The sequence below is a fragment of the Coturnix japonica genome, chromosome 24 (genome assembly GCF_001577835.2).
Source record: "Coturnix japonica isolate 7356 chromosome 24, Coturnix japonica 2.1, whole genome shotgun sequence".
NCBI classification, from domain to species: domain Eukaryota; kingdom Metazoa; phylum Chordata; class Aves; order Galliformes; family Phasianidae; genus Coturnix; species Coturnix japonica.
The window spans coordinates 4,244,779-4,260,412 of NC_029539.1; the positions used below are offsets into that span (position 1 = coordinate 4,244,779).

The 15,634-nt window shown below is 48.5% G+C and overlaps 1 long non-coding RNA gene across 2 annotated transcripts; it reads right to left on the bottom strand.

The window, feature by feature from the left end:
* Positions 1 to 129: 129 nt before the first annotated feature.
* Positions 130 to 13,723, bottom strand: LOC107324087. Of its 2 annotated transcripts, XR_001559402.2 has the most exons (6): positions 13,668 to 13,723; positions 4,226 to 4,355; positions 3,041 to 3,245; positions 2,123 to 2,278; positions 1,273 to 1,321; positions 130 to 948 (listed from the first exon to the last, which is right to left on the bottom strand). It is a non-coding gene; the product is annotated as an uncharacterized LOC107324087 (long non-coding RNA). The 2 variants fall into 2 exon arrangements; XR_004309591.1 differs by lacking the exons at positions 130 to 948; positions 1,273 to 1,321 and adding an exon at positions 1,330 to 1,973.
* Positions 13,724 to 15,634: the final 1,911 nt, after the last annotated feature.

A 15,634-nucleotide genomic window follows, 5' to 3' on the forward strand; every position in this document is an offset into this window, starting at 1 on the left:
GACCAAGCATCCTCATGGACTTTATTAAGGAAAGAAAAGCAGGAGAAGAAACAAGTGCTGTTACATCAGAGAAAAGTAGTGCCTTGTAGTGCAGATTCAGTAGTGCCTATCGGGCTTGTAAAAGGGCTGTGAAAATGTATGCAATGAAGGAAAACAGCATTGCCTTCTTCATAAAGCAAAGAAGCAAGCATAGCTGGGAGAGGGCAGGGGGAAGGAAAAGCAATGCACTGAAACTATGGTGCTGTGATAAGAGCAGCACCGATCATGGGAGCCCAAATGTGTCCCCCGGTAGCAGCAGCACATGGCTCTCATGGAAGGCACACGTCCCACATAGTGCCCATGGGTGGGCACTAAATAACAGCAAACCACACAACACAGATCCATGCACTAACCTGGGCAGGGATGGTGCAAGGGAATGCTATCCCAGTGGTTCAGCTTTTTAATAGCAGTAAATTACGCTCTATGTGAAGCCTACTTGTAAACTCCCAATGCATTCAGGGTGCAGCGCATCACCAAGAGCTCTGCAGCACGGGGCAGCACATAATGCACATTTGTGTCACTCGTCTTCCTCAAGCAAAAGCCCCCAACCTTTGCATTTGTGGCAGTCAGAATTACAGTATTACTTTGCTTTACTTTCAACTTTAAATAACTTATGACATTTCAATACCAAACATAAGATGGAAACAAGGTTTGAAACGCGTAAATTATCGGTTCCTAAATGGAAAAGCAAGTTGAGATGGAAGTTTTCATTACAAGCTGCTGAATGGGTCAATCTCTGTGCAAACATTCGGTATGATTAGCAGACAAGTGCAGTCCTGGAGTGCAGAGGGCTTGTTTCCAAATAAAGGAAACTATGCCCCCAAAGCTATCAGCCACATTGGAGCTTTGTGTGCCAGAGTGGTCATTTCACAGGCGCTTCTGAGAAGACAGAATTGAAAGGCTCTAAAACTGCAGAGAAAAAAAACACAAAGGGAAAATTGCCTGAAATTAGAAACTTTTAAGTCATATTTTCATTTTCTACCAATCAAACAGTGATGGGGGGAGGTGAGAAAAGGAACTCTATAGGATTCCGAGCTCTGTGATGCAGGGATGCTGGCATCTCACATCACAACGGGCTCAGATGGGCTCCAACGTGGGATGGGGACCACTGTGCTGTGGGTCAGCCATGGAGGTACAGTTTGCATTACATCGTATTTAAGAATACAAGGGAACCACAAGCAGCTGTTTCTCTCCCCTGGTAGGAACGCTTCTCTCCAATGTAGGACAGCTCACCTAGAGGGAGGGATGCGCCAGCATAGCCTCTTTTCTGATGAGTTTGTCGCTGAAAAAGCAGACAAAAGGAAGAAAAACATTTTAATGGCTTAATTCCTTTTAAAATTAGCTCTTCCTTAATGCTGCCCCTCCCTTCAAAATGCTGATAATTGTTTCCTGGTTCCTTGCCATATTCCAAACCATCGCTGTTAGCACTTCAGGCACCGCTGTGGAAGATTAACTGGGAAGCCTTCTGAGTGCCTTACATCAAAGGGACTGAAAAACTGTAAATTTACCAGAATGTATTATGCAGGTGGGGGGGAAAAAAATGGAAATTCTGTTAAAAAGGAGAACTCTTTTCACCTGGTTCTGGGGCAGGGCTTAAGGCAGCTAATGCATCTCTGGGGAAAAGCTCTAGTCTGCTGCCATGCAAACAGCTGCAAGACTGGGAAGTGGGAGCAGCAACAGGTGGGAGAGGTCCCCAGGTTCAGTGTGAATGGGGAAGCAGGGAGTGTGGAACCTCAGGTAGCCAGTCCAGTGAAGAAGAGGCTCAGGGGGGACTTTATCAATGCCTGTAGGTTGGAGGGAGGCTCCTGGAGCAAGCTCAGCCCCTCACACCTCTATAGGAGACCTGTGCTTGGCTCTCAGTGCAACAGCAATGTCCAAAGGCAGCTCCAGGTGAACACCCATGGGAGGGTCTCCTGCACCACTGTATACCAACACTTGCACAGCAAGATGGAGGGAAGCAGAGGAGGGATGCAGGTGAAAAACAAAGAGGAAAAGATGAAGGCAGTATGATCAAAGGTCAGGAAATCTTTTGGTGAATTGCCCAGGACAAGCTGCCACCTCCAATAAACATCTCCCTGCTTACCCCAGGCCTGGCCACAGTACTGCATGGGCTCAGTGCAGTCCTAGGCTGCCAACTGGGAGGGCTGCAGTGGCCAAAGCAGCAAAGCTGAGCAGCACTGGGAGGAAATGCTTCAAAGGGCCCTCGCCTCAAAAATGTTGAACATTATTTCCATGGGTCCTTAAACAGAATAATTCATTAGTCAGCTAAGAGCAATCAATAGCACACTCCGACAATTTATACACTGACTCTGTTTACCCAGTAGACCCTCTTTGATAATATTATTTATGATTCTAAATAACTCCATCGGTGTTCAATAGAGCTGGGAGGCACCTAAGGGACCGGGGCACAATCAAATTATGAAGACATATGGTTTACTCAGCGCTGGAAATGTTCAACTGCATTTCATTGCTGTTAGTCCTGCTGCAGTACCTTCCCCAATCACTTCTACAACCTTCCTAATATCGTTTGCTGTAAGGGAACACTTCTTCAGGGAGAGGGCTCTCACAGCTGACTGAGAGATGTGGCTGTAAAGGGAATTTTATTGTGGCTATTCCTGCATCCCCGGTGCTGAAGGACGTGTTGGCAATCTGAGCTTGCCCCACACACACTGCATTGGTGCTCGGTGCATGTAGCAGCCCTGATAAACCCCCAAACCAGCCAAGTGCTGAGTCATTATTATCGACAGAACATCGCTTAAGTACTCTGCTGAACATCCTCTGGGCTTTGAGGGTGTATAAAGCTAACACTGGTGCTATAGTGCTCTATAAACTCTAGTCCTCCCCACAGAGAGGCAATAATTAATCAGACGATGCATGATACGCAACAAATTAAAAAGATAAAACTTCCCAACTAAAATTACGGGGCCAGAGAGACGCGGGTGATGCGTTGCAGTTCCCTGCCATCCCATTTCCATCCCTCTGTCCATGCGTTGTTACTTACAAGGGCCAAATCCTGCAGCCCACATGCTCTGCTGCAGCACAGCACTCCAGCACCTCTATGCTGTGCACAGGAGCTGCTGACATCAGCACACCCACGGGTTTTGCAGGACCCAAAGGGGCAGATGAAAGCCAGCATCTCTGCTTCTGAACACAGGAACTCCTCTTGACAACGATCCTGCTCGTTCACAACTAACAAATAGCCCGGGCTATAAAATAAAGCGAGAGCAGTTACCGCTGTGGAAATATAATCTCTGAGAAAATCCCACTAGGGTAATAATTAAAACAGATACTGAAGACTCTGACAACCCTGGATTTATTTTTGGTTTTAAGCTATTTCTGCAATGCAATTTCCTTTTGAAAAATCAGCATCTCCTTCCCATAGCAGATGCAGATATTTCAGTATCTGGGTTTTTTTCTCCTTCCCCCCCCCATCTTTCCCCCTCCCCCCATGAAGTACAATGGAAAACTAAGCAGTGACATTTCCCATGGAATGGAATGGGAAGACATTTGTGTCTTGGAAATGTCAGGTTTGTTCACCTCTACTTTCCCATGCAGACTTGCACTTTTGATGATACCCCTTTTCTATAGTGAGAAAACGTTTAGGTGGAATATTTCCAGCCAGCCCCTGTAATTACCCAGGATGTATGGCACGCAGCAACCCTCTCCCTACTGCTTCTAAAACGGTAACAACGGGAACATCTCTTTGTATTTGCCAGCTGAGGATGATTAAGAAAGAAGCCAGTAGGGGGCCAATATATATATATATTCTTATTTAAAACATTTAGATATAACCTAAAATCCCATGCTCAGGTGCACAGCTTGGCTCTTCTGCCATTTCCCATCACAGCTCCCATCCCCACAAGCTGCAGTCACCTCTGGAAACCTGCTCTAACCCCCACCCTGCAGGGTGATGCCTCATTAACAGCCATTAATCACAGCTGCAAAGTCCTCTTTGAGGAGTGGGAAGGTTATATCCATGGGACAGTTTCAGGCTGCATCCAGCACCCTGCATTGTAGCCTTAAAGGTGATGTTATGCTCTTTCTATTTAGTTATCCTCACTTCCTTTCCCTCTTGACATTTATGAATTTTGGATGTTTTTCCTCCTTGGGTCTCTGAAGGGCATTTTGGAGGTCCGTGTCACGGCATATGGGAACATTGTACCCACTGAAATCACACCCAGCTCACCTCACCATGAGATCCCCTTCATGCTGTGTCCACACGTCCCATTGCATCCCGGGGATTTGGCTTCAGCTTCTGTCAGATCACTGCTCAGCCCCACTGCAATGCTTTGGGGTGCACAGGGCTGCTGCTGCCTCTGCAGTTGCCAGAGAGAGACACACAGAAATGACTGGAAATGGTGGGGGGAAAAAAAAGACTAGATTCCAAGAGATCAGGAGGATGCTCTTAAAGTAGGTGGCAACTTACACATGAAACCATCACTGACTGCCCTGACCAAAGGCCAATTTAGCAGTGAGGTTGCACAGGGGCATCACCAGAGGCAGACAAACCTTGCTGTAGTAAGAGGGGCCATGGGGCACAGCAAGGGCATGGATGGCATCAGTCCCAGCCCATCTCCTCCCATTGCAGCTCACACTGGTCCCACTCTGCACTCTACCCAGAGGTCCACCTTAGCTACATGCAGGGCCAGATCCTTCTCATTCCTCCCACTTAATACCCCCCAACTCCTTAAATGGCACTAACTGAGTGGTGGATAAACATTAGTTTCACAGCTCACAAGGCAGAACTGCCTGCCACTGCCAGTCTAGACGTAATGAGTTCCTCCTGGGGCCCCTGGGAGCATTTAGAGTGGGCTCTTCTTTACCCAAGCTGCCAGTCAAGCCGGTACCAGGGGGGGAAGGAGCACCGTTAATCTCTTTCCCACCATCTCATCCATAGCTGAAATCCCTTCGAGCATGTAACAGTTTTATTTTAATGTGCCATCCTGGTGACGTGGGCAGCAGCAGTGTGGGCAGGATGCGTGGCTGCCTGCATGTCCCTGCACAGCCCCAGCCATTGGCTCTGCTTGGGGAGAGCCACAACGAGGGAGAAGCGTTCCTGTGTTGTACTCTGCATCCAGGCTGCTGTTGTCACCTCTGTGGATATTCTTTAATTAACAGCAGATTGCTGTTCTGTGGAGAGAGACTAATTTAGCACCCGAAGAGAAGCAAAGAAAGTTTGCTGGCAGCACGATGCCAGTGGCCAGAGACATCTCCGACCACGCCATGCTTTCACTGGGGCCCTGAATCACTTGTCAGGAGCTGTTCCCAGGTGGCCACAGTGAATCAGCTAATGAAGATGATGCCATGGATCTTGCAGGCGCTCCAATGGCCCATCCACAGCTGCTGCCACATCCCTAACTCCTCGTGTCCTCCTCTGGAAGGTGAGACTGTATCATATCATTGATATGATATTGACTGGTTGGAGGGGATCTAAAGGATCACACAGTGCCACCCCCACCAGCTCAGGCTGCCCAGGGCCCCATCCCACCTGGCCTTGAGTGCCTGCAGGGATGGGGCACCCACAGATCCCTGGGCAGCAGTGCCAGCACCTCACCACCCTCAGATGAAAGGAATGCTTCCTCACATCCAACCAGCATCACCCCTCTTGCAGTTGAAAGCCATTCTCTCTTGTTCTGTTACTATCAGACCATGTATTTAGTCTTCCTCCTGCTTATAAGCTCCCTTCAAGCACTGGAATGCCACAACACACTCCCTGCAGCCTTCTCCAAACAAAACAAGCCCAACCCCATTCAGCCTGTCTTCACAGGAGAGGTGCTCCAGCCTTCCTATCATCTCTGTGGCCCACCTTTCCTTTCTTGCTCCCACTACAGGAGCAACCTGCAGTGACCTGAGATCACATCAGAGAGGCAATGCCATCATCTGTCACCACTTAATGCCATGAGGATGTGTGTAGGAGGAGCAGGATTTACAGACATGTTACCTTAAGGTGAGGTGACCTGGGGCAGATCCTGAGCTGTAGAGGTGCTGCATTAGCAGCAATGTCTTGCTTAACACCAGCACCTCACTGACAGGACATGCAGCCATCAGCGCCAGCATATCACAACACACAGCAATAGCATGAGCAGGGTGCTTACATCCCAGACAAGAAACACCAGCTGAGAGGTGATAGGAGCCACATGAAGGAGTTATCTCTTGCCTCTCTTCAGCTCATCCCAGAGCCGACTCAGCGTACAAGATGGAGAACGATAGAGACCCTTTCCAGAAGCCTGATGGACGGACTGCCAAGCTCTGATGTTTCCAGGCTCTGTTGTCAGCCCAGGGTGGCTGCTCCCACATCCTCACTTGCAGAGCAGAAGCGATGCTCTAATCCGCAGAGACGGGCAGGGTGCCAGAGTGGACTTTTCCATCCCTAATCTCCAAGACGATGGACACCTGTGTCTCTCTTCTCTGCCTGGCTGTATTTAGCAGCTGTAATTATATCCTTTCAATCTCTGTATAAATAACTGGAATTCCGGGTAAAGTGTTGGTTTGCTTGATTTACATCCCCAGTAAGTCAATAAGGTTGCAACAAGGATAAATCAAGGCAGAACTGCATACTCAGAAGATCTGAGAGGAAGAGCGAGAAACTTCTGCTCCCTTCTCTCTCTCCCATTACTCATGCTTGTTTATAAAGTGGCTGGGATAGTTTTGGCATTAAATAAACATTAAGTGATTGCTAGAATATTTCATCATTGTCCTAAGTGCCCACAGAGGGTTGCGGGAAGGAGGCTCTTGCTTTTCCAGACTACTTCAGCTTTCAGGGCTGTGAAGGAGGCTGAGGTTGTTGGCTGAGCATCCCCCTCCCCATTTTCACCCCCTGCCATGGGTTCTCTGCAAGAACAGAGGGAGGTAGGGAGCCCCAGTTCACAAGATCCCCAACGCTGCTCCTCAAAGCCCAGCTAGGAATTCCTCCTTGCAGTGACCTTGCTTTATCTTTACAAAACAGCAGCTTGTCAGAAGTCAGAATGCTTTGCAAACCCCAGAACGCTGCTGTTGCTTCATCACCTCCTTCTTCTTCCTCTACCCAAGCACTGCTCCCTGTGGGTACATGCCTTCCTGCCCCCTCCTGCTCACAGCCCAGGCACCATTAGCAAACACACTCACCCCCATTAGCAAACACCCCCAGACCCCCACTGCACATTCATCAATACACATCACTCAATATTTCAGCTCTTTGGTGGGGGGAAATGTAAAATCCAAGCCCCACCTCACCACTGAGCCACAGCATTGTCTCATGCTGGACCAAAACCTGCTGCATATAGAGAGCAGCAGTGAGGCTTCACACCGGTGTATCCGATGGAAGGAGCTGGCCAAGAAGGGGCAGAGGAAAGCCACGGCATTAACTGCAGTGCCTGCATCATTGGACAGCAGGCTGCATGGCAGGGTGTGCGATGCTAGATGGACGAGTCTGTCCTGGATGTTTTTCAAGTGGAGATTAACCACTGAGTAGGTTCTTTTTATTTAAGATGCCATATGTCTCTTCCCTCTAAATATCTCTTCCATCAGACACCGCTGTGATTCCCAGTCTGCCTTCCAACCCTGCCTTTCAGACACGATTCCAAGCACTTCATAAAATCACATTAAATCAGAGACAGAAAATACTTTCAGGCCTCCTTCTGTCCATTCTCCTGCTCTATGCCGTGCCCACACATACGCTCAGCTGCTTTGTCTGCTCTGGCTCTCCACAAATACATCTTTCAGAATTCCACGTGTGTGATTTCCCTGTTAAAGCTTCCAGAGCTGCGCTGTGAACCCTTTGGGTTTGGGGTGGGCTCCTGCTTGGTGACTTATCTGATTACACTGTGAATTCGCTTCTCCATCTGTGAAAGGCGGATAGCAATGCTAGCCCTTTCTCCTGCTGTGAGTTCCAATATATCAAGGACTTTGAGGCACTTAATACTATGTAAATGGGAGACATATCAGCTGTGCCTCAGACAAATGAATTTCACTTAGATTGATGGGTGTGAAGCACTTCCAAAATTAGGCCTATTCTTCTTAAATCAAACAGTTTCCCCAAGCCAGTTCAGCTCCATTGATGTAGAGGAAGTCATCAAGTTGCGATTCATCACCGGGTTCGATAAAACACCCTCAATAAGCTGACCCACCACATGCTGCTCTTCTTCAGTATGAGTTAAAGTTTGCTCAAACACACGACGGATACCACCTGATCTCTTGGTATCACAAGGCTGAAAACCCTGGCCACATTCCTATCCAGACTCAAAGCACATTAAGTGTCTTGTATGGAGCTGGGAACAACACCTGCTGGTCATCGGGGCTGCAAGGCAACACTCAGTGATTGGAGTGCCTGCTCAGATGCTGAGCCCTATTTATGACATTAAGTGCTCCATAACAGTATAGATAGCATCATAAACCTCATTTCATTCATTTAACAAACAGCAAATCCATTTTGCACGTGGAAATACCACCACACTTTCAAAGAGACAAATAACGTCACGGTAAACCATACTGAGCTGTTAACTACAGCTTTATGTTCACATATACAAGGCAACACTCAGCCTTAATGTTGGGATGGGGAAGATTTCACCCCTATGAACACACACTACAGCCTGAGGAGGGAGCACGTGCCTGATCCCATCCTGTGGGGCCCAAACAAAGCCCATCTCCCCAGGGCTGCAGCTTCACTCCTCCAAAAACCAAGCAGTTCATCCAACTGAAGGCTCCCGTATGTTGTTTATACGCAGAGGAGGTTCAGCTCTCTCCAACTTTCTTTTTTTTTTTTTAAACTGCAGATAATCAGCAAAGCTGGGCAAATAATTCAACGCGTATAATTTATTCTATGAATTTTGATTCTTTGCCCACAAGCTGCTTGTGCTTCTCACAAAGGTCCTGTGAAATTATTCAGAGGAAGAGCTGCCCTGGCCTACAGCTCTCTCTGACCCCCCAGCATTGCAGTGCTGGCTGTTGGTTTATGCCAGAGAGGTGCCTCCATTACCTGCCATCTCTGCTTATGGTCTGGGACAAAACCAACCTCAGAGGGCATCAAAGCCTTAATAGAAGCCATACCTGGATGCCCAGGACAGCATTTCCAGGCATCATGCTGCGTTAAGTACAACAACTGGTTAGCTGAGTAATCATGGAAACGTGGTCACGTCATCCATATGTTTGTACTAAAATGCCCCACACTGTCATTAAATGAGACTAAACACACACAAAAGCAGCAGTAAGCACAGCTGTGCTGCTTTTACCCATTGGCAGCACAAGGAAATGATGCTGCAGCCTAGCACGTAGTTGCAGTGCCAGTTAGCAAGCTTTCCTGAACTTATGTTGAGGCTGCGAATTAAATGGCATCTGTTGGAGCTGGTTCCCTATGCAGGTCTCCTTGTGCCACCTCACCGTGCCTCTCCCCCATGCATCCAAGCACAGCTCCTGGCAGGGATTGAGCCTAACAGTGCCAAGGCTACAACTGCAAGGAAAGGGCTAAAGAGCATCCAGCAATACAAAGAACTGCATAATCCCCAGCTTTGGGAAAAACCAGCTTCAAAGTTTGCTGAAAATGACTTGCTATGGGGGCAGACCAGTGCGTTCCTGCCCAGCTAACACATTAGTTACATTACAGGTTTGCAGCCATTATTACACAATATTGCCTTCATGTGTGACAGCTGATACAACTTCCCATTAACAACCCTCCCAAGGTGGGAGTGATGTGGTTATACTACCACAGCAGTGCCTGGTTGCAGACCATCCTAGAGTTATAGCTCTGATGCCTTGATGGTCACCATTCCCAGCTGATGGCATTCCAACTGCATTCACACCAAGGATACCCTCCATCCCTTCACTTCCACACCCAAACACTATCATCTCATTGCGTGCAGGAAGAGCTATGACCCTGGAAGTTAAACAAGCCTGCCAAGACCAACATTGACTTCCTCTCCCCATCAACATTCAGGTATCTGGTAAACCTAATACAAGAAATTTAGCTTTGCTTCTTTTATTTATTTGCAAGCTGAACACTGAAACATTGAGGTTGAAAAACATCATGGCTGTTAAGAGATGTCTAGTGACCAAGACAGCCTCAAAATGTGTTTTAGGCTGACTTGGCATGCTGGCTTTTAGGAGCTAAGTAGACAAGTGAACTAATCCCAGGTCTTAACGAATAATGTTCTAATCCAACTTTCATTTCCAAATGCACCCATACATTTGAGAATGAGTCATAAGGTGTTTGCTGTGTGGTGGAGAAACAGACAAGCTGGGAAGGGTATTTTTATGTGTTTGTGAATCATTGTATATGATATTTTCCTCCACTGTGCTTCTCTACCCTAACAGTTTTCTGCAATGAAATCCATTCAGCTGTACTGGAAATGTAGGCACTTTATAGAAAATCTTTAATAGTGCTAGCACAAATGGATGGCTCTTATTTCCTCCCTGCAAAGTGGCGATTTGCAAAACCACTGCCAGCAAATATTTACCCCCCCCCCCTCAACCTCCCCCCTCACTCCAGGCCATTAAACAAAGCCTAATGGAAATGCCTTCTGGCAGATGCAGCCAGGACAAACGTGCCTGTGGGCAGCAGTGCCATGAGCAAGGGCACATGGGGGGCACACAGCAGCCACAGTGGGCTCAGGAAGCAAGCACTGTGCATCCCTATAGACAGATGCATAAGCAAACAGAGACACAGAAGACATCAGATGACATGAGGCACTGGCACAGGTTGCCCAGAGAGGCAGTGGTGCCCCATCCCTGCACACAGCCAAGGTCAGGCTGGACGGGGCTGTGAGCACTGCTGGAGCTGTGGGTGTCCCTGTGCACTGCACGGAGTGGCACCATGCGGCCTTTCAGGGTCCCTTCCAACTCAAACCATTCTGAGTCTACATGCACAACCCTGCAGAGATCAATACAGAAGCTCATACACACACAAACATGGACACACGAGCACGTGGCCACACCAGTGCCAGCATCCCTATAAACATGCACACAGAGGGACAGCAAAACACATAGATCATTTCCAACACTTTCTGTCCTGGCTGCAATGCCTGTTTATTTTCTGGTGTGCTCATCTTGCTAGTATTTTTAACATTTAATTAGTTGAGCCAGCTGCTTTCGCTTTACAAAGGGCTGCTTAGTTTTGCCTTGCTCTAAATGTGTTCCCTTTGTTAGCAGGATCAATGCACGCTCTGGCCGTGCTGCATAAACTGGGCCCCAGACCCCAGCACTGCTCTCTGCTACATTGAGCTCTGGGTGCAGGAAGCAGCGGTAGCTGCAGGCTTTACATGGCAGCAGCCAAGGCAGCCTGGACTCCAGCCTGGGCTTGGAGGACAACAAAGCACAGCACCACTATACATTTCCTCTTCATCCCTCTCTGAATGGGAGCTGAGAGTGACCTTACGCTCTGCAGACTATTGTCCCTTGGAAACGGGATGAAAACCAGAGGATGTGCCATAGAAGAAAGATTTCTGCCTGGCCGCAGTGGGGCAGGGATCCTGCTCCCCTTGGCAAGGGGATTCTCAGCAGCTGGAGCATAATCACTGCCTGTGTGGATGAAAGACTTTGCTTTTTTATCAACAGAGCTCAAAATCCCCCCCTAGGAATGGGCCACAGGAGAGCTCTCTGCTTACACGTCCCCACCAGGCAGCTACAAAGGCTCTGTGAGCAGCCAGAGCATGCTGGCTCATCCCTCCCCAGGCAGAGCATTGCAGCTGGGTGAGGGCACTGCCAGCCCCCCAGGTCCAGCCAGGACACCAAGGGTTCGGGTCCCTAATTAATGATGGACATAAGGCAGCTGTAAGCATCCCTGGAGGCAGATCCACCTGCATGCATTCATGGCTACAGTGCAGCCCCACAGGACTACAGAGCTACGTAGGTGGTTACCCATCATCTATACACAACTCAGTGCATTCTGTTCCATCCCCAACTCCCCCTCTCCCCACTTTTCCCCCTTATGCTCCTTGCAGATGGGCTGAGGACAAACAGCGGTGGCATTGCCATGATCCCATCCCCTGGCAGCTCTGCCCTGCATTGCCGCTAATTCATTGCTGGCAGAGATTAGGAGAGAAGCACTGTCCCCATTAAGGTCGCTGAAAGAGAGTCCATTGATTTCAGGGGAGCTGGGATTTCAGCCTGATTATCTCTATCGCTCATGAAAATACTTCTAAGGAGTTTGCCTTTGGAAAAGGGCAGATTGCCTCAAATGTCAGGAGTTAGCAAAGCATTGCTCCTTCCCCAGACAGACTTCCCTCCCCAGCTTCAAATGGCACAAGAGGACCCCTGTGCTATTCTATTCAGACTACAAGAGATCTTGAGCCTTGAAAGAAGAGAGGAGTTTACCTCCAAATATACACATGAACTTCTATCTTCAATAGTCCTAATATTTTTTTTTCCTCCGAGGAAATAAATGTTTAATTGCTCTTATTCTTCCATATCACCTTTGAATAGGATTTGCTTTTTCATTGGAAGTCCAAGATGGAACACTTAAAAGTTTCCAATTTTCAGGCCCATACAAACCTCTCGCTTACGACACCAACAAACAAAGCCCAAACATGTTTAATGAAACAGTTTGGGGTTTAGAAATGAATGCTTTTGTTTTGCTCAAAAAGCCATTCATAGCTCCAGACTTCTTTTTCCACCCCCTCCCCCAGACCCTTTTAATCCAGCTCTAAAAACCTTCTCTTTGAGAGAGGTGTAATAGATGCCTGCTCACCCGGCTGGATTTGCCTTCCTCCTCATTAGAGCTACCAGCACCAAGCCCTGTGCTTGGAGGGAAATGAATCTGCTCTGGCTGCTGGAGATAGCAGAGGGAGTGCATGCTTATCGCAGGTTAGCCCTCCGATAAAAGAACAAAAGTAGAGCTCAGCAAACGATATCTAGCAAACAATAAGGCGCGCTTTCCTCCTGCTATTTTCCTTTTCCAGTTGTCAGTAAGCAAAACTAGATCATTTTCCCTGGTGTGTTTGGCCCCCATTGGTGGCACAGCTGACCCTGGGTGGGGATTTCAGCAGTGGGTACCACAGCACTCCTGGGCGCACCTCCAGCTGTGGTCAAAACCCTTTTCCCTTTCTGAGCTTCAAATTCATTTCTAGCAGGCACTGACATCAGAACTGCTGCCCATGCAGTTGTTCCTGCCAACAAACTCATTAGCAGAGATATTCATTGAGAGAGCACAAAGGAGGAATGAACTCAGGCTCTGCTGGCTGCTGCTCCCCAGCCAGAGGGCAGTTAAATGCACACACTCCTACTGCACATCAACCCACATGCACCTCCATAGGCTCCTTGCACCCTTTCCAAATGTACTTCTTTTAGTTGGGGCACACAAAGCTGTAATTTCACAGTGTTGTAGCCCAGGCTGGAGAGCCTCTGACCATAGGGATCCAATAGCACTGCTCACCTGGGACAGCATCCAGCACAAAGGTGCATCTGAACTACACCTGCAGGTGGACACTTGCTCTCACAGAGCCCAAGGAGTAGGAGCAAAGCACATAACATGCACTGTACGTGTTGCTCAGCTTGGTGACTGCTGATACCAGAGCAGCACAGCTCTGCACCACCAAGCCACAAGCTTCTGAAGCAGCCTGACCACACTGCCAAGAAGCTCAGTACCCCCTGGCAAGTACCAACCCTCTGTAAAGAGCAGCACATCCCCCCCTTGTGCCCCCAACCCTGCTCCCCTTCCCTACCTGGCAGCTCTGCTTGCTCCTGGGGGCACTCAGCAACAACTGCAGCAAGAACAAACCAAGAGGAGAAAGCCCCTCAAGCTCCTATTTATCACCAGGATGGCCCCTCTGCTCACAACTCACACATCACCCACAGCTGCTCCCAATTTCTTTGTGCTGCCTGTGCACCCACCTGTGTGCAGGGCTCTGCTCCTTGTCCAGCCTGGCCCTGCAGCTCTTCCCTAAAAGAAGAACAGAAGAGCATTAAAATCTTGTGGGAACACAGAGAAGAGGGTTCAGGAGGTCTGACTTATGAGGAGACGTAAAGGGATGTCATCTAGGACTGTAAAAGAGGAAAGGGGCAGAGGGGAAATGAGAAGGATGTGAGAAAGCTGTACAAGTAATAGTAATAATAAAAATAATGCTCTTTATAAATTGCTCACTCAAGGGCCTGGAGGGGCCCAAGCAGACAATTAAAACACAATAATAATAAACAATAATAATTAAAATCTCATAAAGCTCATCATAGAGGGGAAAAAAAGCCAAATACTCTGAAGCTCGTGAAATCCTGCAGAGGATGTAAAATAAAGGTAAAGGGGAAAACTTCTCTGAGGTTGACCAAAATATATCACAGTCAGTAATGGGTTTGTGCCAAAGAGAGGAGAGAGATGGGAGCCCTGGGCAGGGCTGGGTGTGTGGTTCAAGGACCAGGAGACCCCTGCAGGCACTGGTGTTCCCTCCCCAGATCCACTTTAAATAGTGATTTTCAGGGAGCTATTGTGAATCATTTGCTTTCGGGTAGCATCTAATCTGCAAGCTTTACACCAAATATTGGATCACATTCCAGCAAACAGTGGGCATCAAATCGAAACTCAGCAGGATGCCTTTAAATGATGTTGTATGGGTGCGTTCTGTCATGTTGTCCCAAACTTCAGCTGGCAGGGGGATAGCACATCCTGATTAGGAGCTGAGAGACAAGTGTGAGCTCTCACTCTCTTTCTCCATGCAGTTGCATGCGGACGTGCGCTCAGATCCTCACTGTATATTCTACAGAGACAGAAGTCGGAGATCAGGGTAGTCTAAAATGCAGCATGACTGCAGCACACACAAGCAGGAGCGCAGCAGAATGCCTCTGACAAGTTACACCAATTATACACCCGTTATTTGTCACATCTGTTCACTCATCAGTTTGCATTTCAGGCATGAGACTGCATCTAAAGATAAGACAGCAACAGGAAAGTGGGGCAGACTGATGGTGCAGAAGGGCGATGTTTGCAAGTCCTTGCCCAGCACCGCTCTGCCCACCCTGGGATGATGCACCATAAATATGCATGCAGCGTGGCAATGGGGTATCACTGCGTTTTGACATGTATTATATGTTGGAATAACTCAGAGGGATTTCTGCACAGTATAATAATGAGCACGCCTGGTAATAGCCAGCTCCAGGAGAGGAGACAAAGCTGGAGTTACTGCACCTGCAGTTTAATAGTTGGAGAATTGTGATCTTAGAAAAGCAGTTTGCCCTAACGACATGATCCGTACAGCGAAAGCCTCTCGTCTCGTTTAAGCCGGCTGTGGGGGATGTTTGCAGCCACAAGACTCTCAGAAAGGATGCGTTTTCTGACAGCAAGAAGGTCACCCAGACCGAGAGCAGAGCTGCGTGCTTCTGCTGCATTGAAATTTCTCTGCCCTCAATTCACCATCGTGATATCAGCCGAGCATTAGGGACAGGGAGGCCAGCCAAGAAAATGCTTTTCTGATGGGTTTGGGATCTGGGAGCCTTGGGGGGGGGCAGCAGCAAGAACTTCCTCATCCAGCGCATCGGGGACGTGCTGCTCGCAGGGGGGGGGGGGGGCTGCAATGGGGAAGGGACAGCTGCCCACCAGGTCTGGATTGGTCTCAGAACAGGAGGACGCTCCCTTGGTTCCTGGCTCCCCTGCATCCCAAGTGTGACAACACTGCCAGAGTCCCAGCAAAGCCAGGCTGGAACC